Genomic DNA, 27193 nt, shown 5'->3' with positions numbered 1-27193 from the left:
CTTCCTCCCCGATCTGATGGCTCCACGGTGGCGCCAGTGCTCAGGTGGTGGTTGCCTTCGGCAAGCGGTGGTGGGCACTGGGCTCTCGGTGGCGCTCCGGCGTGTGCAGGCGGCGGCAATCCCTATGCGCGGTCGGCGGCTCCGTCTCTGATCCGGATGGCGCGGGGGATGGCGGCGGCCCGACGTGGCCGGCGATCTGGATGCGGTGGTGCCGGCGGCTCGCTAATCTGCCGGTACTCCAGGGTCTGCCTGGTGGTGCTGGTGGTGACGGCGGCCTGTGCACGAGAGTTGGATCCCTTCGAACTGATCAGGGTGAAAACTTGCCTTCGGCTTCTGCTAAGGCCGGCGGTGGCGGCGCTATCTGCGTCGTTCCCTTCTTGAAGGCATCGCCGTGGAGAAGTTCAAGGCCACTCTCTGCTACCTCCAGGGGAAACCCTAGATCGGATGATCGGATGACAGCGGCGCTCTGGTGTCATTCCTCCCTTGGGGCGTCATTCTTGGAGGTACACACGTGATCGAGGGACCAGAGGACGGATTCTTTGGTGGAGCGGTGCTTCATCCTACACATTGATGGCGACGGATCTTGAAGGCATGGCGCGGTGCAGATTTGGAGTTTGCTGTGGGAGGATGGACTCGCGCAGGAGGACGACGCTGTCGGGCGTCGTGGTGGCGTCCTGGCACGGTACATGCAACAGTACAGCTCTGAAGATGGATTGGTGGCAGGTGGCTGCGGTGGCCTCATACCCGGCAGGCGTCCTGGTTGAGGAGTGCGCCGGACTGGTAGGGGCCCCATACCCGGCAGGCGTCCTGGTTGAGACCTCAGGTCTTAGATATTTAGGTTTGGCTGCGATGTCTGTTTGGTATTAGGCTCAGACTATCTGCGCCCCTTCATCAATTGAATAGGTGTAGCGACAATTGTTGCTTAGACGGTGGCTTTAATCTTGCTGTTGTATGGCTTTGTAAGGTCTTGTGATAATAATTAATAAAATGGCCGTATGCATCGCCCATATGCAAAGGCTGGGGGTCATCCTCCTTTTCTAAAAAAACAAGAATATCTGAAGGTTGGGTAGAGAGGAACAAAGATTTGGTGGAACCTCTCCACTTAGACCATTGAGACCAAGGCCAAGGCCGATAAGAGTAGAAATATTCAAGATGGCTTGTGGAAACCTGCCCGACAACTGATTAACACCCATAGACAGGTATTGCAAGCTCGAAAAATATGCAAACTCACTTGGGATATTTCCCTTGATGTGATTATACTCACAATAAATGGCGGTTAATGTTGTGATGTTGGCAATAGAAGCTGGGATGGTAACAGTAAGTTTATTAGAAGAAATCCTCAACACCTCAAGGTGATGAGGTAAATCAGTGGGAAGTTGGCCAACTAGATTGTTAGTTCTAAGATTCAGTACCTTGAGCTTTGAGCAGTTTGCGAAACTCGGCACTGTTCCCTCCAGCGTGTTATTATTCAAGAGGAGTGTTTGGAGGTGATTCAGGTGACCGAGCATGGGTGGGATCTCCCCGGTGAGCAGGTTCTCCGTCAAGACTAGAGAACAAAGGAATGTTAGGTTCTCAAGTGAAGAAAAATCTCGGCCTGTAAGGTCTAGAGAAGTGACACGACGTGGAGCCTTCACACTGCACATGACACCTTCCCAATCGCAAAAGTGGGTGCTCTCATTCCAGGACATCAGGGCTTGCTGTGGGTCGAGACTGATTGCGTCCTTGAATCCAAGCAGTGATAACCGATCCGTCTCGTTGTTTCCATGCGAGGAGGAGCTGCAGAAGACGACCACATCATGTGCACTCAAAGTCACCAGTACCAACTTTCATGCCCGGGTAGTTCTGTTGTACATATGTTGGTCGAGTTAGATTCCAGTATTCTCTTTATAGGAATGCATAGTAGGATGAAGGAGAAATTTAAATAGTATATACAGCTAATATAATGCTACCTCTGTAAACAAATGTAAGACGGGTTTTTTCGAACCATGCTATATATAAGACATTTTAGGTCACTAAAGTAGTAGTGGATATATTCATTATTCATGGAATGCACTTGAACGTTCCAGTGTGAATTACTTATCCACCTGGGGTTTGTTGGTCATCTTCTCCCACGCTAGCTTTTACTTCCCTGACTGGAACAAGAGCTACAGCTGCTACAGCCTACAGGGCAGAGGAACTGGGAATTTAAGTGATTAAACTAATAAAAAATGTGTTAATTAGCAGGTATTCATTACTCCACGGATGAATTACGTAAGTGCCTGCTCTTCTTCTTCTTCTTGTTGTTGTTGTTGAAAAGCTACAGATGCTGCAGAGCAGAGGCGAGACGTACAAAGCATATAATGTGTGCAAAGGTTTGCAGTTTGGAGCGAGTGTTTGATCGACCTTCACCACTACGGCCTTACTTTATAAGTACTAGCTTGCCGCGCGCTGCCCGGTCATCTTCGTTTAGTGTGCAAGTGGTTGGATCAGAATACAATATCACGTCTTGAATACCACGTACCTTTTCAAAGCTACTCCGTATATGCATGCATGCTATGCTTTCACTTTTTTTTTTAGAAAAGGAGGATGACCCCCGGCCTCTGCATCTGGGAGATGCATACGGCCATTTATTGATTATTCTCAGGACCTTACAAAGTATTACAATAATGAGTCTGAATCCACCATCTTGGCAACACATGCCGCTACTTCTATCCAAAATGATGAAGGGGTGCTAGCTGGACCACTACCCAAACCACTCACCTAAGCCTAACATTAAAAGCCGGAAACCGAAACATATTCGGAAGCCCCAGCCGAGCCACATACCGGGTCTGGGGCACAATCTGGTCAGACGCACTCGTGTGTCGTCACCGCCATCTTCCACAGGTCCGTCTTCAGATCATATTGAGGCTTCTACCTTGACTGGCCACTCTGCCATCGACGTCACCATGACGCCAGACAGCAACCTCCTCCTGCGCGAGTCCATCTCCGCGCATCAGGCGGCGAGCCTCCACAACGCCATGCCGCCGATCTTCGCCGCCATCAATGAGTGAGATGAAGTACCGTTCCACCATGGCATGTACAAGGTGAGGAAGGGCGAGGTCCCCATCGGAGACACGGCCGGAAGAGAAGCACCGCAGCCCCGAGACACTGCCCGGAGCTGCGACGCAGTAGTCAGGCGGGCCGCCACCAGGAACCAGACAAGCTCGCCATGCACACCCAGCATCCCCATGCCCAAGTCGGCGCCTTCAAGAAGGTGACGACGCTGTGGCGCCGCCGCCGCTTAGCCACCGGGGCTAGGGTTTTCACCCGGGCGCAGGGGAAGGGGGGAGGCAGGGGAGGTTTAGCCTCGGCGCCGCCACCAAGGAGGGAATGGTGTCCGGGACGCCATCGACGCCGTGACCGCCACCGGCGGCCAAGGGTTTCCCCCGGCCAAGCGCCCTGCCTCCACCACCGAACCAGCCACAACATCAGCAGGCGCGTGTACGCTGGAGATCCAGGCCGGCCGGAGGTCATGCATCACGAGCAGACCAGGATCGCCTCCGATCTGACGAGGGGAGCCCGGGGCCTCCCCGCGCCATGACCTGCGCCCACCGAGACCTCGCTGCCCGCGCAGCCGAGGGGATCCGACCTACCTCACCGACGAGCACTCCCCGCCGCCGGAGGAGCGCCGTCCGCACCAACGAGGCCGCCGCCTCAGATCCGGACCCTCACCATCGAAAGGGAGCGGTCTCGCCCCGCCGCCACCATCCCGGGAGCCGGCGCCGGCTTCGCCGGCCATTCCTCCGGTGGTGGCGAGGTGGGGAGGGAGGTTGGAAGGGTGTAAGGCGCCGGATCTGGGTTCCCCCGTCACCGCCAGAGAGGGCGACGCGGGGGACGCGGGGACTACGCATATCCTATGCTTTTTTTTTATCCAAGTGGCAGAAAAGAAACATCGATTCCTTTGCCACAACCACAATGGGCACATGGTAGTATATGTAACATCTGTGTGCGCCATCTCAAAACAACTGCCCGCAATGGTTTAGAGACTCTCTTTTGTTGTGCATGCAGAGAGAGACCGGGGAAGTCATCTCTTTAGGTTATGCATTTCAGACGGGCCTCCTCCATATTGAAATCCATAGTCACCACGCACAAGTACGATATCGATAATTAATTAACCTTGCCTACTCTTTCCATTGATTCCTGCTTTTACTTTAAGTTAAAAGAAAGGACAGGTAAGAGCCCCCGGTCTTCCATTGATTCCTATACTTGAATTGATGATTCAATACGGTCACGTGATCGATTGATGTGATGATCATGTATGTAGCAGGCAGGTTCTGACTGGACTTTCTAGCACGTAGAAATACAATAGCGGATCTGAATGTTCAGAGTGTTTTGGATGACATTCTGAATACACTTCTTCTTCGATAAAACCCCTCTAAACACTTTAACGGCTGAGATCGCATCGTACCCTTTCATTAAAAAGGGCAGGATCGTCCCAGCACATAAAAAGCCGCCGCCCGCGCGACGGGGCTGTACTTGCGCGACGGGGCTCTACGCCGACTACCCGTACACGCGTCCGTCCGCGTACGTACAACGACGACCAAAGAAAAAAAACGACGCGACCTGTCGAGCGACGTACTCGTAGCGACGTGGCGTCGGCTCGACGAAAAAAAAGACGATGCGGCGTGTGGGGACGAGACGACACGACGGGCGGTTGCGTGCCGTATAAGCGTCGGTCAAGGGCGGTTCCCGACGCGGCCGCCAACCCGATGCGCCATTAATGTCGGCGTTAAGCCGGGCATCGGTCACCTACCGGACGGCCTCCCCCACCCACCGACGTCTGCCTTTAAAACGCCGCTCGTCGCCCCGTCTGCCTCCCTCCAGTCCACTCGACGCGCCTCGACCCGCTCACCCCACCCACCGACGAGCTCCCTTTCCCGGCGGCCTGCATGGCGTCCGACGGCGGCGGCGGCGGCAGATCGTGGCCGACGAGCCTGGACACGCCGGAGACAGACGAGCTCATCCGTCTCGGATTAATGGTGCCGCCGGGCTGCCGTCTGCCTCATGCGTTCCACATCACCGCCGACGGGTACCCGACGAGGGGGCCTGGGGCGAACCCGGATGAGCTCCGCCAGCACGTGGGCGGCCGGTGGAACATCGCCGGCCACGCGAGATTTTGGGAGGGCAAGAACTACTGGGCCGTCGTCGTGCAGGCTCGTCGGGAGTTGCGGACAGGCGGCTCGTCGTCCGCCCCGCGCCGGCCCCCTTCGGCGGCCGCGCCATCTCCGAGCTCGTCTTCCGCCCTGCGCCGGCCCCGCCGTCCTCCTCCGGCGGCCGCGCCGTCTCCGAGCTCGTCCCGCCGTCCGGTTCCCGCCATCGCCCGGCCCGCCTCCCCTCCCGTCGTCGAGATCCCGCCGGAGCAGTTCGCACTGCGCGAGGACGGCGACCCCGACGACTGCCCCGACTATCTCATCGCACTGCGGGCGTCGCAGGCAAAAGCGGTGGCCGCGGCGGCGGCCGCGGAGGCGAGAGAGGCCGCCGAGCTGTAGGCCACACTCGACGCGGCGGCGGCTATGGCGGCGGCAGCAGAGGCCGCCGAGCTGCAGGCCGCACTGGATGCGGCGGCGGCCATCGAAGCGGTGCAGCCGCAGGTGGCTCCGGAGGAGGGCGACGGCGGCTACTGGGACGACGGCGGCAAGAGCAGCGACGGCGGAGACGACGACGACGGTGACGTCGGTGCAGGGGAGATCGTGGACCTCGCCGACTCCGACGACGAGTAGATTAGGATTAAGTCGTTATTTTAATTAAGTTTAGTTAAGTCCTGTTTAATTAAGTTTTTTTATGTTTTAATGTAAAATGAACCGTCGTTATGCTGAATGAACTATCGTTTATCGTTATGCTGGAATGAAAATTAGTATGAAATATTATGGACAAAAAGTGAATCATTTTATAAAATAAAAGTAGCCCGAAAGAAATTAAAATTAAATAGTTTACCGGTATAATTGAAAAAAGATGAAGAGAGGAAGAAAGGAAAAAGTATAAAATGAAATTCGAAGAAGGAATTTGTAATTTTTTTAAGAAAATTAGTTTGAAATAATTTTGAATTAAAAACAGTGCTTTAGGACTGTCGAAGCCGAAAACCGTAGAAAATGCAAACAGACCCAAAATGCACATAAAATTGGCACCCATGATTCTCATGTAGATAGAAGGCGATAAAAAAAATGGGCATGTTTGTAAGTTACAGAAAGAAAAGTGTTCGGTACAAACATTTTCGCACCGAAACCACCAGGTTGCACAGCAAGTGCCTGTGCGGTTTGCCGGAATGCGCCCAACTATTTGCAGCGTGTGTGGGGCCCCACCCGGGCAACCCACGGCCAAAATGAACGAAATCCGACAACGAACGCAAATTGCGTCACGTCCGGGCAGTATTTTAGGGGTTTTCGGCCCGGAAAATCGTAGAAAATCCATACGAACTCGAAACGCGGCAAATTTTTGCGTGCGTGCCTTGCATGGTCACTATGGCCCGTGAAAAAAAATGGGCACGTTTGGCGGATGCGAAGCGGAGACGTGCAACCGAGGGTCCCCTCCGGCCATACCGAAACCACCCCCTTCCACAACAAGTGCCTGAGCGGTTTCACGGAATGCACCCAACTTTGGCAACGCGTGTGGGGCCCCACCCGGGCACCCCACGGCCAAAATGAACAAAATCTGACAAGGAACGCAAGTCGCGTCATGTCCTGGCAGTATTTTAGGGGTTTTCGGCCCGGAAAATCGTAGAAAATTCATACGGACTCGAAACACGGCAAATTTTTGCGTGCGTGCCCTGCATGGTCATTGTGACCCGTGAAAAAAATTGGGCACGTTTGGCGGATGCGAAGCGGAGACGTGCGACCGAGGGTCCCCTCCGGCCATATCGAAATCACCCCCTTCCACAGCAAGTACCTGAGCGGTTTCACGGAATGCACCCAACTTTTGGCAGCGCGTGTGAGGCCCCACCTGGGCACCCCACGGCCAAAATGAACGAAATCCGACAACGAACGCAAGTTGCGTCACGTCCGGGCAGTATTATAGGGGTTTTCGGCCTGAAAAATCGTAGAAAATCCATACTGACTCGAAACGCGGCAATTTTTTGCGTGCGTGCCCTGCATGGTCACTGTGGCCCGTGAAAAAAATTGGGCACGTTTGGCGGATGCGAAGCGGAGACGTGCGACCGAGGGTCCCCTCCGGCCATACCGAAATCACCCCCTTCCACAGCAAGTACCTGAGCAGTTTCACGGAATGCACCCAACTTTTGGCAGCGCGTGTGGGGCCCTACCCGGGCACCCCACGGCCAAAATGAACAAAATCCGACAACGAACGCAAGTTGCGTCACGTCCGGACAGTATTTTAGGGGTTTTCGGCCCGGAAAATCGTAGAAAATTCATACGGACTCGAAACGCGGCAAATTTTTGCGTGCGTGCCCTGCATGGTCACTGTGGCCCGTGAAAAAAATTGGGCACAAAACATGTTTGTTTTTCGTGCAAAATTTATAAAAAATACAGTAAATAACAAAATTATACAAATAAATAAATAAATACATATTCAATATTATAGACTGGCCGCGGGCCCGACGCAGCAAAATATCTGCCCAATATCTGCACGAGCCGTCGCTATCCGAGGGAATATTCCCGACAACCGCGCACGTCGCCCAATCACGTCGCCCAATCACGTCGCGCATGCCCTTTTTGCGTCGTACGTGCCGACGACGCGCCCGATCTGATCCCCGTCGCCCGCCGCTGTCCACACTGTTGTTCCCCGCCAGACAGCGTCGCGCCGCCGTCAGCCCGCACTAGTCGACGTCACCACCCGCCGTCAGCGCCGGTCGTCAACGCCCACCGTCAACGCCCGTCGTCACCCAGCAATAGTCGACGTCACCACCCTTCGTCAGCGCCGGTCGTCAGCGGACGACGTCACCACTCGCCGTCAGCGCCGGTTGTGAACACGCCGTCAGACGCCGCCGTCAGCCGGTGTGATCGCCGTCGCCCGCTGTAGTCACCGTCGGGCAGGTATATATTTTAAAATTTTCAACATTATATAACACATTAGCTACGTGCAACGTCACATAGATATTTTTATATGCAGTATGGATATCGATGGTGTGATTGCATGTTCTATAGAAAAATGGGTTACTCTTGTTAATAAGTTAACATCAAGTCAGCGATTTACGTTTTACGAAACGGAGATGGAGGGCATGTTACGAATACCTTCGGTCAAGATGCGTGATAATTTCCTTGCGCTTATGATTCAAGGTTACAATCCTAGTAGTAAAAAATTCATGGTGGAAGAGGCAGCCAGAAAAAAAAGGGTTGATTTCACTGAGGCCTGATGATGTGTTTGCTATATTTGGTTTGAAGAATGAAGGAGTTGATGTTTCTAGTTTTTTGAGTATGGACCAAGGCAAAGCAATAAAAAAAATTCCAGCTAGTTTTGTTAACAAGAAGAATGGTAAAATATTGATTGATGATCTTATTGAGAAGATTGTGAGAAATAAAAATGCGGACGATGAATTTGTTCAGATGGCATTTCTCGTCCTGTTAGGGACTATAATTGCACCAGTGTCTAATGAGTACATTCCAAAGAATTATTATGCACTAGTGCAAGATGTCAGACAGATAAAAAAGTTCAACTGGAACGCATTCACTTTGCGGTTTTGTTTGTCGGAGATTGGTACGGTCTTGCAGCCCGGTCGTGTTAGGGAATGGCCACGTGGCAACCTAGCACTTCTGCAGGTATGATTTATTTTTTAAATTAAATAGTTGTATTATGTAATAATAGTGTAACACATGCTAAATGGTTGTTTGTTTGTTTTGCAGTATCTATATTGGGAGAAGGTGCAGCCAAGCACCGGTCCAAAGTATGATCCTTTAGCATTGTTGAGCCCCTTGATGAGGAATTGGACAGAAGCGGCAGCAGAGAAAAGAGACAAGTACGACTTTCAAAATGGTCGTGGTGTTGGAATGGTAATACGTTAAATATTTATTTTTTCCATTTAAAGTCTGCAATTAATTATTAATTAAATATGATTGTATGATTTTTTATGTTGTAGATCGATGACACCATTACTGAAGAGTACCGCTTAAACAAAATAAGAATGGAACAGGCTGAAAAGAACAAGAAATCCAGTACAAGAAAGTCTAACATTACTGGAAGGAGAACAGACGTGAGTACATCTGAGGCTTCAGCTACCCAGAACCCTATTATGGATCGGATTTTGACTGAGCTGAAGCATATTCGTAAGGATATGCTTCGTATGCCGGAGCTATGCGCACAGGTACAAGTTTTCTGATTTTGCCGTTCACAATGGTTTTCGATGTGTCACATAACTAATTACAACTAATTTTTAATCACAAAGGGTCATAGAGAAATTGAACAAAAGCGTTGTATTTTACAAAGCCGGTGATAGTGAAAAAGAAGAAGAGAATGACTATGGTGAAAATAGTGAAGGTAGAAACTATGGTGGAAAACCTCGTAAGGAATTTGTATATAATCCTGACGTGGACAATTTCAAAACACCGGGAAAAAAGAATGTGCAAGAGGATGATGAAGATGATATTAATGATCCTGAAGAGAAGACACCTTATTATTGCACACCTGAATATTTCGATAGTTTCAAGGGTGATGAAGAAGATCCTATCGAAGTTCCTGAGGTATCTGATGAGAAATCCGTTACATCTTTAGGAACAGATGAAATCACATCACGTGGATCGGTAGATTGTATTGGAGAAGATGAGGTACAGGAGAAGGGTGTATGGAAACGGAAGCGGAGATGATCAAACCTTATAAAGTCTCCTTATATTCCCGTTATACCTACAAAGCGTGCAAAGCGTTCAGCAAAAGCAAGTGAGTTTTATCATATTATTTTCGAGCTGTAATTACTACTTATCATTGAATTATTAACATATTACCATCATGTATTGCAGAACTATTCGAGAAAGAAGTCTTTGAAGAAGAATACGATGTGATTAAAACTAGTGTTAAGTTTGTTCGTGCTTATCAGCGGTCAGCAAAACATAGAAAGAAGGAAATATTCAATGATGGCATGCACGAAGGTCTGAGTGCAGAGAGGGCTTGTAAGATTCTTGACCATGAATGGTTAACCGGTGATGTAAGTTATTGTTCTGTTTTCCATTAGCATTAAATGCAAATTGGAATTGTTATACATCATTTAAATTATTTTCAGGTTATCAATGCTTATTCGTCGTATCTGTTGGGAGTTGTTGGTGAAGATCGTCATATAATGCCGACCTGCCTGGTCAATTGGTTACTTGAATTTAGACCGGACACCCAGGGAGGAAAAAATGACAACGAAGTTGTGGCGAAGAAGAATGAACCCTTGAATAGATGCACCGATGAGTATTTTAAAAAAGATAAGGTAAGTTCAATTGCCTTAAAGTATGGATATATGGGATATAAATAATAAGTAGTATATGTTGATTGCATCATATTTTCGTTGTGATGCAGCTTTATATTCCTCTTAATAAGGGAAATACCCACTGGGTTTCGGTTGTCATGCATCGCCTGAAGGAAGAGTTCCATGTTCTTGATTCTTTGATGGGACCCGAACTTGACAGTGAAATTACAGAAAAAGTTGAGGAGCTGTTACGGCATAAATTTACATGAGCATATTGAAATTATCATTTAGTAACTGAACTATGTTAAATTATTTTCGTGCTATCATGTATATGAACAGAAAAAACAACTTGGATATGACATACGTGATGCGAATGCGAGCGGTGCTGTGAATTTTCCGGATGTGTCTACCTGTCCTATCAAAACGTATAACATCCCACAACAAGAAGACGGGTGAGTGAATACTTTCATATTGTTTTAATATCTTACCTCAAATGCGAACTTATGAACCGTTGTTTGTACGGACCAGCAATTCATGTGGAATATTTGTTCTTCGATGCTTTCAATATTGGAACGGTGAAAAATGGACAAGCCATTTTTCTCAGGTCTGGTTTTATTTCAAATGCTTATATTCAATTAAATTCATTATGTAATACTATTTGAATTGTACTAATATGAAGTTCTAACAGGGGTCAATTGATAAATCGAGAGACTTAATGATTGCGCAGCTTATTTTTTCGGAGAGAAATACGCTCAACGATGTGAAGGACAAAGTTACCCGGCTTGCAAAGAAGAAATAAATGTGGCAAAAATTTTATACAAGAAAATTTTGTAAGCTCAAATAATATTTACATTTATTTCGACTATCATATCTTGTGATGAAGAAAACACTACTATTTTGAATATTTAAGTCGAGAATGACATTTGGATTATTATGTTGTCTTCATGCCGTTGTCTTTACATTTGAAATCTTCATATTTATAGTTGTGCAGTCGTCAAATTGTTTTCCTGTATTGCTGAATGTTAAAAAAAATGTACATGTATTTATTATGCACTTTAAAGCACTGTCGCCGTCGCTTATTATAACACCGACGTTCTTAATTTCCTTTTCTACAAAAAAAAATTGCCGACAAGTGTGCCGGCCAGTCTGACGTCAGACAGGACCGACGGCACTGTCCAACAGGGCAGCGTCGAACGACGGGTAGCATAACTAATCAAGGACGCTCGACTGCAAGTGCGCCGCCGGGTATATGTGACGCCCTCGATTCAATCGTACACTAATCATACACGCAAATGTGTACGATCAAGATCAAGGACTCACGGGAAGATATCACAACACAACTCTAGACACAAACTAAAATAATACAAGCTTTATATTACAAGCCAGGGGCCTCGAGGGCTCGAATACATAAGCTCGAAAACACAAGAGTCAGCGGAAGCAACAATATCTGAGTACAGACATGAGTTAGACAAGTGCCTTAAGAAGGCTAGCACAAAAGCATCTACGATCGAAAAGGCAAGGCCTCCTGCCTGGGAGCCTCCTAACTACTCCTGGTCATCCGCGGTCTCCGTCACGTGGTAGTAGGCACCCTCGGGGTAGTAGCAGTCGTCAAAGGTGTCATCTGGCTCCTGGACTCCGTCATCTGGTTGCGTCATCCGAGAAGAATGGAAAAGGGGGAAAAGAGGAAGCAAAGCAACCGTGAGTACTCATCCAAAGTACTCGCAAGCAAGGATCTACACTACAGATGCAACATTATCAAAGGAAGGCTGTATATGTGGACTGGACTGCAGAAATGCCAGAATAGAGAGAAGGCCTAGTCCTATCGAAGACTAGCATCTTCTGGAAACCACCCTCTTGCAGCAAACAGGAGGAAGTAGAGTAGCATAAAGTAAAGTAGTAGTAGCGTTATCAACCTCGGCCAGAGATCCTTTCTCGACTCCCTGCGAGAAAGAAATCCCAGAGCCGTACTATCCAATCATCATCACAATCCAATTCTCATCACCATCCATTTCTCATCTCAATCCATTTCTCATCTCAATCCATTTCTCATCACCATCCATTTCTCATCTCAATCCATTTCTCATCATGAGTATCCAGTTCTAGTTGTATCGATCGGGATACAACTCCAAGTGTCCGTTACCGTAGGACAGGCTATCGATAGATGTTTTATTCCCTGCAGGGGTGCACCAACTTACCCACCACGCTCGCTTAACTCCGGCCGGACACACTTTCCAGGGTCATGCCCGGCCTCGGCCAAACAATACGCCGCAACCCGACCTAGGCTTAATAGAGAGGCCAGCACGCCGGACTAAACCTATGCCCCCAGGGGTCATGGGCCATCTCCCCGGAAACTCCTGCACGTTGCGAACGCGGCCGGTGAGCAGACCTAGCTACCTCCTTAAAAAGGTAGGTGCTTACCAGTCCAACCCGGCGCGCGCCGCTCAGTCGCTGGCGTCTATTAAGCTTCGGCTGATGCATACGACGCAGAACGCCCATACTATGCCCACGTGATGGTTAGTGCTATCAGGCCAGAGGCCCCTCGGATCAAATATCCAAATCATAGTGGATTAGGAACGCGCGGTAACAAGTAGAGACTCACGAAATATGTGACCCCGTTGCCCCGTCTCGAGGACTTGCGGCAAGGGCTAAGAATGCCCGGCCACGCCTCGTAATTATCTCACGGGCACCTTCCAGGTCAACCCGACTCCTCATCACTCGCAATTATGCTCGCGCGGGCACCCCTCAGGGTCGACCCGTCTTTAGTAACATGGTTCAGTGTAAAGTCATAGTAACCATAGTAACTGTGTGTTTAAACATCAAGGGGAAAACCCGAGGAATCACCCCCGGAGAATTCCACTCAATGTAATCATCAAGGTGAACGTAAGAGGAATCACCCCCGAGGTTCACACTTGAGGGGTTGCACGACAGAGTCATATCGGAAGTGGTTAAGGTGGAATCACCCTCGATGACCACGACCGAATAGCTACACTACAGGGTTAACATCAGAAGTGCTGTAGAGGTCTCACCCTCGGCACTCGATAGTAACCCAGCAGTGTCGAACAACTAAGGGGAAATTGATGTGCGGTGCCGGGGCCTGGTCTTCAGTCCCGTTGATCGGGTCTTCAATGATGAAGCAGGGGCAACAAGGACAAGGTGGGGGTCACTGATGGATCACTAACCAACCTATACTAAGCAGTTTAGGATAATCAAATAAGGTACAACAGCAGATACAAAAGCAGGCTATGCTAGAGGCATGTGACAGCTGAACGGACCGCATTTTCAGATTCGTTGGATTTTTCTGGGCAACTTTCATATAAAAACATTTTCATCGGAGTTACGGTTTATTTTCTATGAATTTTTAAAGTTTAAACAATATTCTGGAATTATTTAAAAAAACAGAAAAGGAAATATGATGTCATCATGACATCATAGAGAAGTCAACAGTCAGCAGGGCGGCTGACCAGGTCAAACCTGGCCTGTGGGTCCAGCGGGACCCACATGTCAGCCTCTGTTAGTCTAACAGTGTAATAAACTAACTAATCTAGGTTAATTAGCTACTGGACCCCACCTGTCATAGACTAATTGGCTAAACTAATTAGTTTTAATTATTAATACAATTTAGTTAGAAAAGGCGGCGGGGCCCGTGTGTTAGTGGCTAGGGCCTGCCCAGTCAGCACAGTTGACCTTGGTCAACTGGCCAGCTCGGGCCCCTGGGACCACCAGGTAGTGACCCTTGGGGGTGGCCCCGGTCGGCCACATCAGCGCGAGCGCCGGCGTCTAGCCGCCGGTGGCAAAAAACCACGGCGGAAGCATGACCAGCGGGGGGGATTTAGCTACGGGGCGTCTCCGGGCTCGTGTCCTAGCTCGTTCGAACGAGCGGACGAAGCCGCATCATTCTGCGGTGGTGGCCCGGGCGGGGAGTGGCCGGAGTGCCGTCGGTGGTGAGGCAAGGCGGCGGCCGGAGATGAGGGTGGTCGGGCTAGCGGCTAGGGGGCACGGGGAGGCACGTGCTCAGGCTCGTTTGGCTCCTGGGAGCTCCAGGAGTTCAACGGTGGCCTCAGGTGGCGGCGACGTCGACCACAAAGACGGCCACGATCTCGTCGGCGGCGAGCAGGGCACGGAGGCGGCGACAGCTAGCTACGGCGCGGGAAAGAGCACGGGGAGAGAGGGAGAGGGAGTCGGAGGTCCGACGCTCACTTCCGTTGCTGGGAAGGCCCGAGGAAGAGTCGAGGTGGCCGGAGACGGCGTCGGTGTGCGGCGGCCCGAGGCGGACAGAGGTTGAAGAAGGCGGCGTGACGGCGCTCTAGCGCCTCCGAGCTCTTGCGGATGGCACCAGGGGGCGTAGCGGATGATGGCGAGGAGCTACGTCATGGTGAATACGCGCGTGGTGGCCGGTGGCCACGAGGGCGACGGCGGCCATGGCGGCCGTGCCGTTCGGATGCGATGGGGAGGGGATCTGGGGTGCGAGGAAGAGACGAAGCGGGCGAGGGGAAAGGACTGGCGCGAGTGGGGTGCGGTGAGTGGGCGGGAGGGCTCGAGGCATCGAGGGGACGTCGCCCTTATCCCTTCCCCGACGGGGACGGTGACAGGGTTCGGTGGCGACCAGCGAGCGCGACCACTGGGTCGGGTGAACAGAGAGGAGGGAGGCGACCGGGGGGAGGTGGGCTGCTGGGTTGGGCCGCCCAGATGACAAAGGCCCAGGGGGGTCAGGGGGTTTCTTTTTCTTTTACCTCTGCTCTTTTCTTTTTACAAAAAAAGCATGGTAATATTTGGGCTGCCAAATGGATTTTGTAAAATGTGGGACTTGGCCACATAATTACATTGAAATAGCTAGCACTGCCACAAAAGGCTGTGAGGCTTTTGAAATAGTTTGAAATTTTTATAGAGTAAAAAGGCATTTAAACTATTGTTTTAGCCACTGCTTTAAGTAGTTTAGGCCACTTAAACCCTTTGCAAAAATGTTGGTTCACCACCAATATTAGTTGTGGAATATTTGGCACATGATGAACATTTTTGTATTCATGTTTGAGAAATTTTTGAATTTTGGACTTGATGTTTTGAACAAGTGGCAACTAGCAAGGTAATCATGATGACATGGCATGAGAAGTGGGAGATTACTGTGGCATGAATCTCGGGGTGTTACAAATCTCCTCCACTACAAGAAATCTCGTCCCGAGATTTAAGTGGGGAAGTGATGGGTAACTTCAGGAGGACTAAACTTTATAGGGTTAATCATCTCGTGAACAATTCAGGGAATGTGACAGAAGTATCTCTCGAGTCGATACTTAAGAAAACATCAAGAGCAAAGTATGAAGGTACAATAGGAAGTTTCATGTGAATGTACAAACGATCGATACCTGAACAGAGTATGAGAAGGGGGGCTCAATGCATTGGGAATAGATCATCTCTCAGAGGGTGGCTCATGAGACACACAAGGTTAAGAGCAAAGGATACTTCGGAATTAAGGATGTACAGGAGAGTCAGGTTTCGATCCAGTGGAACTGTGTGTTATGGGCCCACCATGTGGGTTAAATGCAGGAAGGGTGGTGACATCTTGCACGGTCATGAGGGAAAGGCATGTCAGGGGATAGTCTGTCAGTTATGTCGCCAACAACGTTGGTACCAAGGGCGAGGGACGAAGAGAACCATTTTCCTGCTCGATTAAACGAGGCGGACCAAAAGGCGAAGTTCTCGTCCATCGGTGGTTACCAGAATGTCAACAGCAATAATAACAAGGTCTTACTGACCAATTGTACACCGAGGTGTTTACATAAGCCGGGAACTATTACTGCTTAGAACATATGGATCACAAGATAGGTTAACAAAACAATGGGAAGGAATATGTGATTATTATGATAATCAGACCAATGGAAAGGAAAGATGTTTATACCCAAGTATTAGAGTATAACTTTCCCAAAGAAAGGCAGAGCATGATTGGACTCCAAGTATTAAACCGTTTAGACAAAGGGGCAAGGAATTTATGAGGTCTACACATACAATGGTGATTGGATAATTAATCAAGAATAGTTAGCATTGCGCTCCCAATGTTCTTGTTGATGATCGGAGTACCACACACATGTTTCGGGATAGTGTTGACATGGTCATCAGGGAAAGGTCGGACTTCAGATACACAAAGGATCCATCGGAAACAACTTAGAAAATAAGTCATACAATTTCAGCAAAGAAAAGATGAGGGTGTGGCCGACGGGCTCAGCAACAATCCATCGACATGTCAAAAAGGGTGTATTACCAAAATTATGTGAACAAGTTTGTGTTGGGGAAGGCAAGAATGTTGTCGATGATAACTTAAATCATCGAGGGGCAAGGATTGTATTTCTCATCAAGAATTCGATTGATATCCTGGAAGAGCTCAGAATGTTGATGATGATCACGAAACATTTGTCGAGAGATTTCATGAAGATGTAATCGATCGGCGATGACATCAAGTCAAAGGAATGATGAAGCGAAAGGTTATTGGAACCACGGGTGCGACACAAACTCGAAATTAAGCTTGCTATTCAAGACAAAATGATATGACGAGGAAAGTCGATGTAGGCTTAGCTCATCGTCAAAAATTGTGCTCCGGGAAGAAGGATCAGGTAGCACAGTTAAAAGTTGACATGATAAAAATATATAGCCGATCAGGCTAGGAATGATGTTATGGGGTATAAAACTTCCCAATATCAGATACTAGGTGTAATGCCGGAAGGTAAGTCGGAGTAGAGGTTGGACGGGGGAATGATTTGCAGAGGATAAGTATTTTAACTTATCCGGTAAATGGAATCAAGGAGGAAATATGGTCGGAACCACGATTGTAAAGGATCAATTCATAGATACAAGCTGAGCTTGTACCAAAGAAATAATTATTTCATGAGCAGCTTCCATGATAAGTTCTACATCGGTTCCATGGGCATGAACACAAAGGTTCAAGGTCGACTCCCACTTCTTCAATAGATAACCTTTCATTCACTCCTCGTTTTCGAAGAATTTGTAGTGCATAGGATTTATCTGGCGAAGTACCAGAAGAGTAAGACTCGTGAGAACTCTCGGGTTCATACGAATTATGGAAGGCATAAGTTCAACCCATCAGGGCATATTTTACGAATCTATACAACCATCAACCAAGCAAGAGATACGATTTCGAAAGCAGAGTACTGAAACCAAAGCAGGTGATACAATTTACCGAAGGTAGTATGTATCAGGGAAAAACTCACAAGATTTTGGATGTGAAGGGCACTGTCGGATAACAACCCAACAATGGATCTGGCGATTCACGACAGAGTTGAGGTGAGTATCGGTAATCAATCAGATGAAGAAGGGGATGCAAAGGCATCAGCTTATAGAAACTTATGAATAATTCGATGCTTGAGTACAAAGGAGTTATGGTTCCAAGATGAAGGATCAGAAGCAGAGGCTCTGATCAAAAGATGAGTAAGTTGAATAGACTTAGAGGTGCACCCGATCAAATCTTGATTGGGTAAGAACCAGCTCATATTCGAAACAATGCTTGAGCCGGAAAGAAAATTTCCAAGGATTAATTGATGATCGTGTGCATTCTCACAGATGCTGAATCAACAGGATCAGAATGTTAATCCCAAAGGATTTTAACGAATATCGCTAGACAAATGGAATTAACCAGAAAGCAAGTATGCAAGAATTCCAAGAGCAACAGGTTGTAGAGGATTTTCGGAAGATCAAATAGTATTTCGAAGAGTTTTGTGAACCACACGAACAACTGAGGATGAACTGATCCTCGGTGAGTGCGAGGAATTATTCGAAGGGGGGGTATTCATGGAGCAAAGAACTGCAAGGCAGTAAGCTCAAAGGATTCTCGAAAAATAGAGAATTTCGGGGCATCTTGTAATATCAGAAGCAACTAGGGAGGAAGGTACAAGCGGCAAGGATGTTATTCAAGGGGATTATCGGTGGTCAGGAACTGCAAGGCAGTTGGTACAGGGTCTCGAGAAACATCGAGAAGTATCCGCAGCATCTTCTGGCGAAGCAAGCGATCATCGATAATGTCGAGGCTCTCAAGGAGGAAGTGGGTACGAGAACCTAATGTCAGAGTTTAGTAAAACGGCTAACCCGAATAGAAGAGAGATCAGAGTCCCAGAGTATAGACGAGGAATAAAAGATCCTAATACCACCCAATGGCGACGTGGGCCCGTAAGCCACACAGCCAATGTTAGTAAAAGTTTTTCGGTGACTAGACTCAACTTCGTCCAAGGAGTTGGAAAGGGGCTACCTACAGGCAGTCGGCTCTGATACCAACTTGTGACGCCCTCGATTCAATCGTACACTAATCATACACGCAAATGTGTACGATCAAGATCAAGGACTCACGGGAAGATATCACAACACAACTCTAGACACAAATTAAAATAATACAAGCTTTATATTACAAGCCAGGGGCCTCGAGGGCTCAAATACATAAGCTCGAAAACACAAGAGTCGGCGGAAGCAACAATATATGAGTACAGACATGAGTTAGACAAGTGCCTTAAGAAGGCTAGCACAAAAGCATCTACGATCGAAAAGGCAAGGCCTCCTGCCTGGGAGCCTCCTAACTACTCCTAGTCATCCGCGGTCTCCGTCACGTGGTAGTAGGCACCCTCGGGGTAGTAGCAGTCGTCAAAGGTGTCATCTGGCTCCTGGACTCCGTCATCTGGTTGCGTCATCCGAGAAGAATGGAAAAGGGGAAAAAGAGGGAGCAAAGCAACCGTGAGTACTCATCCAAAGTACTCGCAAGCAAGGATCTACACTACAGATGCAACATTATCAAAGGAAGGCTGTATATGTGGACTGGACTGCAGAAATGCCAGAATAGAGAGAAGGCCTAGTCCTATCGAAGACTAGCATCTTCTGGAAACCACCCTCTTGCAGCAAACAGGAGGGAGTAGAGTAGCATAAAGTAAAGTAGTAGTAGCGTTATCAACCTCGGCCAGAGATCCTTTCTCGACTCCCTGCGAGAAAGAAATCCCAGAGCCGTACTATCCAATCATCATCACAATCCAATTCTCATCACCATCCATTTCTCATCTCAATCCATTTCTCATCTCAATCCATTTCTCATCACCATCCATTTCTCATCTCAATCCATTTCTCATCATGAGTATCCAGTTCTAGTTGTATCGATCGGGATACAACTCCAAGTGTCCGTTACCGTAGGACAGGCTATCGATAGATGTTTTCTTCCCTGCAGGGGTGCACCAACTTACCCACCACGCTCGCTTAACTCCGGCCGGACACACTTTCCAGGGTCATGCCCGGCCTCGGCCAAACAATACACCGCAACCCGACCTAGGCTTAATAGAGAGGCCAGCACGCCGGACTAAACCTATGCCCCCAGGGGTCATGGGCCATCTCCCCGGAAACTCCTGCACGTTGCGAACGGGGCCGGTGAGCAAACCTAGCTACCTCCTTAAAAAGGTAGGTGCTTACCAGTCCAACCCGGCGCGCGCCGCTCAGTCGCTGACGTCTATTAAGCTTCGGCTGATGCATACGATGCAGAACGCCCATACTATGCCCACGTGATGGTTAGTGCTATCAGGCCAGAGGCCCCTCGGATCAAATATCCAAATCGTAGTGGATTAGGAACGTGCGGTAACAAGCAAAGACTCACGAAAGATGTGACCCCGTTGCCCCGTCTCGAGGACTTACGGCAAGGGCTAAGAATGCCCGGCCACGCCTCGTAATTATCTCACGGGCACCTTCCAGGTCAACCCGACTCCTCATCACTCGCAATTATGCTCGCGTGGGCACCCCTCAGGGTCGACCCGTCTTTAGTAACATGGTTCAGTGTAAAGTCATAGTAACCATAGTAACTGTGTGTTTAAACATCAAGGGGAAAACCCGAGGAATCACCCCCGGAGAATTCCACTCAATGTAATCATCAAGGTGAACGTAAGAGGAATCACCCCCGAGGTTCACACTTGAGGGGTTGCACGACAGAGTCATATCGGAAGTGGTTAAGGTGGAATCACCCTCGATGACCACGACCGAATAGCTACACTACAGGGTTAACATCAGAAGTGTTGTAGAGGTCTCACCATCGGCACTCGATAGTAACCCAGCAGTGTCGAACAACTAAGGGGAAATTGATGTGCGGTGCCGGGGCCTGGTCTTCAGTCCCGTTGATCGGGTCTTCAATGATGAAGCAGGGGCAACAAGGACAAGGTGGGGGTCACTGATGGATCACTAACCAACCTATACTAAGCAGTTTAGAATAATCAGATAAGGTACAACAGTAGATACAAAAGCAGGCTATGCATCAGAATAGGAGCAATCAATAACAGTAGCAAAATCTAATGCAAGCATGAGAGAATGGAATGGGCGATATTGGGATGATCAAAGGGGGGCTTGCCTGGTTGCTCTGGCAAGGAGGGGTCGTCGTCGACGTAGTCGATCACAGGGGCGGCATCGGTCTCGGGGTCTACCGAAGAGAAGAGGGGGGAGAAACAGTAAATATAAAGCAAACATAGCATCACAAAGCAGAACGTGGCAATATGCTGTGCCGGGAGTGACCTAACGCATGGCTACACGATATAGGTGAAGGGGGAAATCAACCGGGAATGTATTCCCGGTTCCGGACCCATGTCACACAGATGACCGGAGGGGAAATTTTCCATGTTCAGCATGCTAGAGGCATGTGACAGCTGAACGGACCGCATTTTCAGATTCGTTGGATTTTTCTGGGCAACTTTCATATAGAAAACATTTTCATCGGAGTTACGGTTTATTTTCTATGAATTTTTAAAGTTTAAACAATATTCTGGAATTATTAAAAAAACAGAAAAGGAAATATGACGTCATCATGACGTCATAGAGAAGTCAACAGTCAGCAGGGCGGCTGACCAGGTCAAACCTGGCTTGTGGGTCTAGCGGGACCCACATGTCAGCCTCTGTTAGTCTAATAGTGTAATAAACTAACTAATCTAGGTTAATTAGCTACTGGACCCCACCTGTCATAGACTAATTGGCTAAACTAATTAGTTTTAATTATTAAAACAATTTAGTTAGAAAAAGCGGTGGGGCCCGCGTGTCAGTAGCTGGGGCCTGCCCAGTCAGCATAGTTGACCTCGGTCAACTGGCCAGCTCAGGCCCCTGGGACCACCAGGTAGTGACCCTGGGGGTGGCCCCGGTCGGCCACATCAGCGCGAGCGCCGGCGTCTAGCCGCCGTTGGCAAAAAACCACGGCGGAAGCACGACTAGCGGGGGGGGAGGGGATTTAGCTACGGGGCATCTCCGGGCTCGTGTCCTAGCTCGTTCGAACGAGCGGACGAAGCCGCATCGTTCTGCGGTGGTGGCCCGGGCGGGGAGTGGCCGGAGTGCCGTCGGTGGTGAGGCAAGGCGGCGGTCGGAGATGAGGGTGGTCGGGCTAGCGGCTAGGGGGCACGGGGAGGCACGTGCTCAGGCTCGTTGGGCTCCTGGGAGCTCCAGGAGTTCAACGATGGCCTCAGGTGGCGGCGACGTCGACCACAAAGACGGCCACGATCTCGTCGGCGGCGAGCAGGGCACGGAGGCGGCGACAGCTAGCTACGGCGCGGGAAAGAGCACGAGGAGAGAGGGAGAGGGAGGCGGAGGTCCGGCGCTCACTTCCGTTGCTGGGAAGGCCCGAGGAAGAGTCGAGGTGGCCGAAGACGGCGTCGGTGTGCGGCGGCCCGAGGCGGACGGAGGTTGAAGAAGGCGGCGTGATGGCGCTCTAGCGCCTCCGAGCTCTTGCGGATGGCACCAGGGGGCGTAGCGGATGATGGCGAGGAGCTACGTCATGGCGAATACGCGCGTGGTGGCCGGTGGCCACGAGGGCGACGGCGGCCATGGCGGCCGTGGCGTTCGGATGCGATGGGGAGGGGATCTGGGGTGCGAGGGAGAGACGAAGCGGGCGAGGGGAAAGGACTGGCGTGAGTGGTGTGCGGTGAGTGGACGGGAGGGCTCGAGGCATCGAGGGGACGTCGCCCTTATCCCTTCCCCGACGGGGACGGCGACAGGGTTTGGTGGGGACCAGCGAGCGGGGCCGCTGGGTCGGGTGAACAGAGAGGAGGGAGGCGACCGGGGGGAGGTGGGCTGCTGGGTTGGGCCGCCCAGATGACAAAGGCCCAGGGGGGTCAGGGGGGTTTCTTTTTCTTTTACCTCTGCTCTTTTCTTTTTACAGAAAAAGCATGGTAATATTTGGGCTGCCAAATGGATTTTGTAAAATGTGGGACTTGGCCACATAATTACATTGAAATAGTTAGCACTCCCACAAAAGGCTGTGAGGCTTTGGAAATAGTTTGAAATTTTTATAGAGTAAAAAGGCATTTAAACTATTGTTTTAGCCACTGCTTTAAGTAGTTTAGGCCACTTAAACCCTTTGCAAAAATGTTGGTTCACCACCAATATTAGTTGTGGAATATTTGGCACATGATGAACATTTTTGTATTCATGTTTGAGAAATTTTTGAATTTTGGACTTGATGTTTTGAACAAGTGGCAACTAGCAAGGTAATCATGATGACATGGCATGAGAAGTGGGAGATTACTGTGGCATGAATCTCGGGGTGTTACAATATATAAGCTGGTCGTCGCGCGCTCCGTCGGGCGAGGTGGGACTAAAACTTAGCTATCGCAGCCGCCGTGCCTGCAGCGATGCGCGTGACCACGTGGGCCAGCCCAATACCATTGTTTCCGCCCGCGGCGCGACGACGGCTCAAGTAGCACGCGGCGCGACGACGGCCCAAGTAGCACGCGGGGCGACTTGGAATGTTTAGTCCCACCTCGGCCGACGGAGCGCGCGACGACCGGCTTATATACCCGGCGGCACATAGGCTATTGAACTCCTTTCGTTGCCTCGTACTGCTGCCGCCGTCCGACTCTGCCCTGTGGGACAGTGCCGCCGGCTGACGCTGCCATTGTGGGACAGTGCCGCCGGCGCACTTGTCGGGTGTTTTTTTTAAATGACGGCGTTCTAAGCGACGGCGACCGTGCAATGCAGAAAATATACAGTAAACAGCGACGGCAGTAGTATACAAAAATGAGCATATCAAAATAAACAACAGCGACTTGCACAAAATTAATAGTAAAAATTAACACATCAAAATAAACAAAGTAAAACTCCTTCTTGCATTACATAGTCTGTTATCAAAACCAAATAGTCTGACATCAACGAAGTAAAATAAGTTCATATAACATATTATAACAATTATTCAAGATCAAATGTATAGAACATTAAAAAATTGTCTTCAATGAAAGGGTGGAACGATCTTCCATAGCCATCCATAATAAAACTGTCTTCAATCAAAGGGTGAACCAATCTTCCATACTCCACAAGTTAAGCAAAGTTCCTACATAACAATAAGATATGTCTTAATTCACAATGAACAAATAAATTCGGCTTGAACAATAACATATACAATAACATAAGAAAATCATACTTAGGATTTTGAGGGCACGTGGACTTATAATGACCCGCAACACCGCACTGTCCACATTGACGTTTGCTTTTCTCATCAAAAGCTTTTGGTCGCCCATTTTTAGTGACATCAGGACCATCCTTACCGCGGCCTTTAACATTCTGTTTTTGTGCGCCTTTGGTGTTAACTTTTGCGGAATCACGAACAAGACCATGATTTTGATTAGGCTCGAATGCATCGTCGTTCACAAACTGTACCTCCGCACCAGGCTCATCCTCCTCGGTGTAATCATTATCTATTATGTCCCTCAGAGCCGCCTTCAACTTGTCGAATAAAAATAGTTTATGGCATGCTTTATGAGTTGCTTCAGCAGATAAGATAGTCAACTCGTTGTACCTAGCTCTGTCCCCTGCACCTGCCCATCCCCATGCAAACAGATCGCTAGTGCGCTTCACGGGAAGTCCACCCCTTGCAACTTGGCTCAACCCCGCAGTACTAAACACTTAGGTATCTCACGTAAGCGTAGCTGAATCAGAACGTGAAGAATATGTTTGCAAGGAAGTTCTTTGCGATACATGCTTCTGCAACTGCACTTCATAGTTTCTTCTAAGTTACCTGGGGTGTAGTCCACAGTGAATCTGATATCTCTATTTTCCTTCCATGTCAGTATGAATTTGTGAGTGTCTGCTCCTCTCAGTCTCTCAAGGACCTCTAGCTCCCATGCCTTCTTCATATCTTCCTGCAAGATACAAAAGTTTGCCGCAGTGAACTCACGGGCAGCTGATTTCTCAATATCTTTACACTCATCCAACACTGGTACTGGAACTGTCTGTGAGTTTGTGTAATCGTCATGCGCCTCATTCTCACGGAGACGAACTATGCAGTTCTCATAGTGCACAATCATATCAACAATAGTCATACCGGAGTCTAGATGCAAGTGAAGGCATGAATTCAGACTCTCACTTCGCTGGTTACTTCGCATACCTAAGAAAAACCCACCCGACAGATATGATGCAGTCCAAAGCCTTTTCTTCTTGTACATCCTACGTAACCATGTCCTTGTTTTCTCCGACTGCCATTTGGCGGTAAACGCTGCCCATCTCTCCTCGAATACCTTTTTTGAAGTGGCATAATAAAGTAGAGACCTGAACTCCTTTAGAGACTTATGATGAAGGTGTTTCTGCATGTTCTTCTCAATATGCCACGAGCAAAGACGATGCCAAACCTCCGAAAGTACCTTTCTTATGGCCTTAATCATAGCTGCATCTCCATCAGTAATTACTGACCTGGGCCTCTTCTGACAGTGAGCCCTCAAAAACGTCTGAAGCAGCCAGACATATGTATCTTCCGTCTCGTCAGACACAAGAGCACAACCGAATATCGTGGTGCAACGGTGGTTGTTCAGACCGACAAAAGGTATAAATGGCATGCCATACCTATTCATCCTGTATGTGTTGTCGAAGACTGTCACATCACCGTAGTCAACATAGTCTCGACGTGATTGAGAATCACACTGGAATATGTTTTTCAGCCTTCCTTCATCATCGACGGTGTGATGAAAGAAGAAATCTGGATCTCTCTCTTTTCTGATCATCATGATCCCAATGGCAGTGTCTGCATCACCTTGTGCAAGCAACTTCATTTTTTCTCTATAACACATGTTATAAAGCTTCTTCCTCCCAAAACCAGCCTTTGCATATGACCCGGACCTACTGACGAGTTGATCATAAATCATATGTTTCCTGATTCCAGCACCTGCCATGGTTAAGATCTCAGCCTTCTGATATTCTTTTATCTAATTGTGAGACCGAAGAAACGTGACTTCATCCGGTCTAGCTAGAACGTGACTGCGATCATCATTGAAACTGCTGACATACCAAACGTCACGCTCTTTATCAAGTTTCAAAGTTATATGCGCATCGCAGAAGCAACGAGTCTCCCCTCTCAGCCTGCGGGTCCTGCCTTCCATTGTACAATGTTTTTCCTGTCGTTTCCCAGCTCTCGCACACATATACTTTTTCAAGCGCTTAGTTGCCTCAGGACCTTTCCAATATTTTAGTGAGTCCTTTCTTATGCTGAAACCACGCTCGTATGCATACTGATTATAGAAATTGTAAGCATCTCCTAATGACTTGAACGTCTTCCTCATGACCTTCCAATGCATGTCCAATGATTCTTGCTGATATTCATCAAATCCGATGTCAAAATTAAACAGATCATCACCAACATGCTCATCATTCCCGCTTGTACCATCTACATCTCCCTGTAAATTAATGCATTAAACCATTTATGTCAGTCAGTTATAACTTTAAAATGTACTGTAGTGATGTAAGTTTCAAAACTTACTTTGCTGGAGCTGTCATCATGAGATGCATCAACGTGCGATTTGTCACTTTCATCGTCCACAATATTCCTCACAAAGTCCCCGTCCTCGTCCATCTGCGCGCATTGCAAAAAGAAACATGTAAGCGCTCATATGGTTATTATGTCATTTCTTCTCTGATTTTATTAATAACATACCCGGAGTGCACTTTCAGCAAATGAATCATCTATATCCATATCATCATCATCATCGCCATGTCACTGCATCATGCAAAAAAATATTAAATTTTCCGTGCGGTCTATCATATTTACCCCCTCATATTTATTGTTTTATCAACATTGATCACACTTACATTGCCACTATAAGATTCATCCAAACTCATGTAGTTCTCCTCACGAGGTTCATCCATATTCCGTGACGAGGTTTCGTTGTCCTCGCCGTAATCATCGCCATCATAATCTCCCTCCTCCTCTAACTATATATAGTTAAAAAAAATTGTACGATGAATCAAACACCGTGTAACATCATCCCTAAAACAACTATCTTATCAAGCACAACAATGTCTCAAACCAACCTCTTGCACGGCGGCGAGGATTTCAGCTGGATCCATTTCCTCCGATGACGAATGTGATGACGGCGTGACGTTGCTGGCCGGCGGAGGCAGGTGTCGACGGCGTGAGGACGATGACTGGTCGTAGTAGGCGTAGTGCGCGGAGGGAGGCGGCGACGTAGATCGCGGGTGGGCGGCCATCTGGGCAACGGGAATGGAATGCGGCGGCGGGCACGCGCGCGGCAGCGGTAAAGGCGCCGGCGCACGCGCGGCGGCCTGTTTGGGCCGCGACTCGGGCGACGGCGACTTCGTGCAGATGGGGGCCAACGTGAAGACGGCGTGGATGCGTTAGGGTTCAGGGTTTCGACGGCGGGCGTCGGCGGCTACCGTGTCTTTTTTTTTCCTCCAACAACTGTCGACACCAATGTCGAGACGTGAGGGCGTACGGCGACGGGTGCGGGTACGCGGGTGGGCGGGCGTACAACGACGGGTGCGGCATACGCGGGCGGGCGTACGACGTCGCGCGCGACGTATGGCGTCGGGTGGGTATTTCTATACCTAATGTGAAATTACCATACTACCCAC

General features: G+C 48.9%; 1 pseudogene; it reads right to left on the bottom strand.

Annotated features, from left to right (window-relative positions):
* Positions 1-11290: 11290 nt before the first annotated feature.
* On the bottom strand, positions 11291-26809 carry LOC123056686 (protein FAR1-RELATED SEQUENCE 11-like; annotated as a pseudogene).
* Between the last annotated feature and the right edge of the window lie 384 nt (positions 26810-27193).

This window comes from Triticum aestivum, chromosome 3A (assembly GCF_018294505.1).
Source record: "Triticum aestivum cultivar Chinese Spring chromosome 3A, IWGSC CS RefSeq v2.1, whole genome shotgun sequence".
In the NCBI taxonomy this organism is placed as follows: domain Eukaryota; kingdom Viridiplantae; phylum Streptophyta; class Magnoliopsida; order Poales; family Poaceae; genus Triticum; species Triticum aestivum.
The sequence above is the reverse complement of the archived record's forward strand: the minus strand, read 5'-3'. Positions and strand labels throughout refer to the sequence as shown.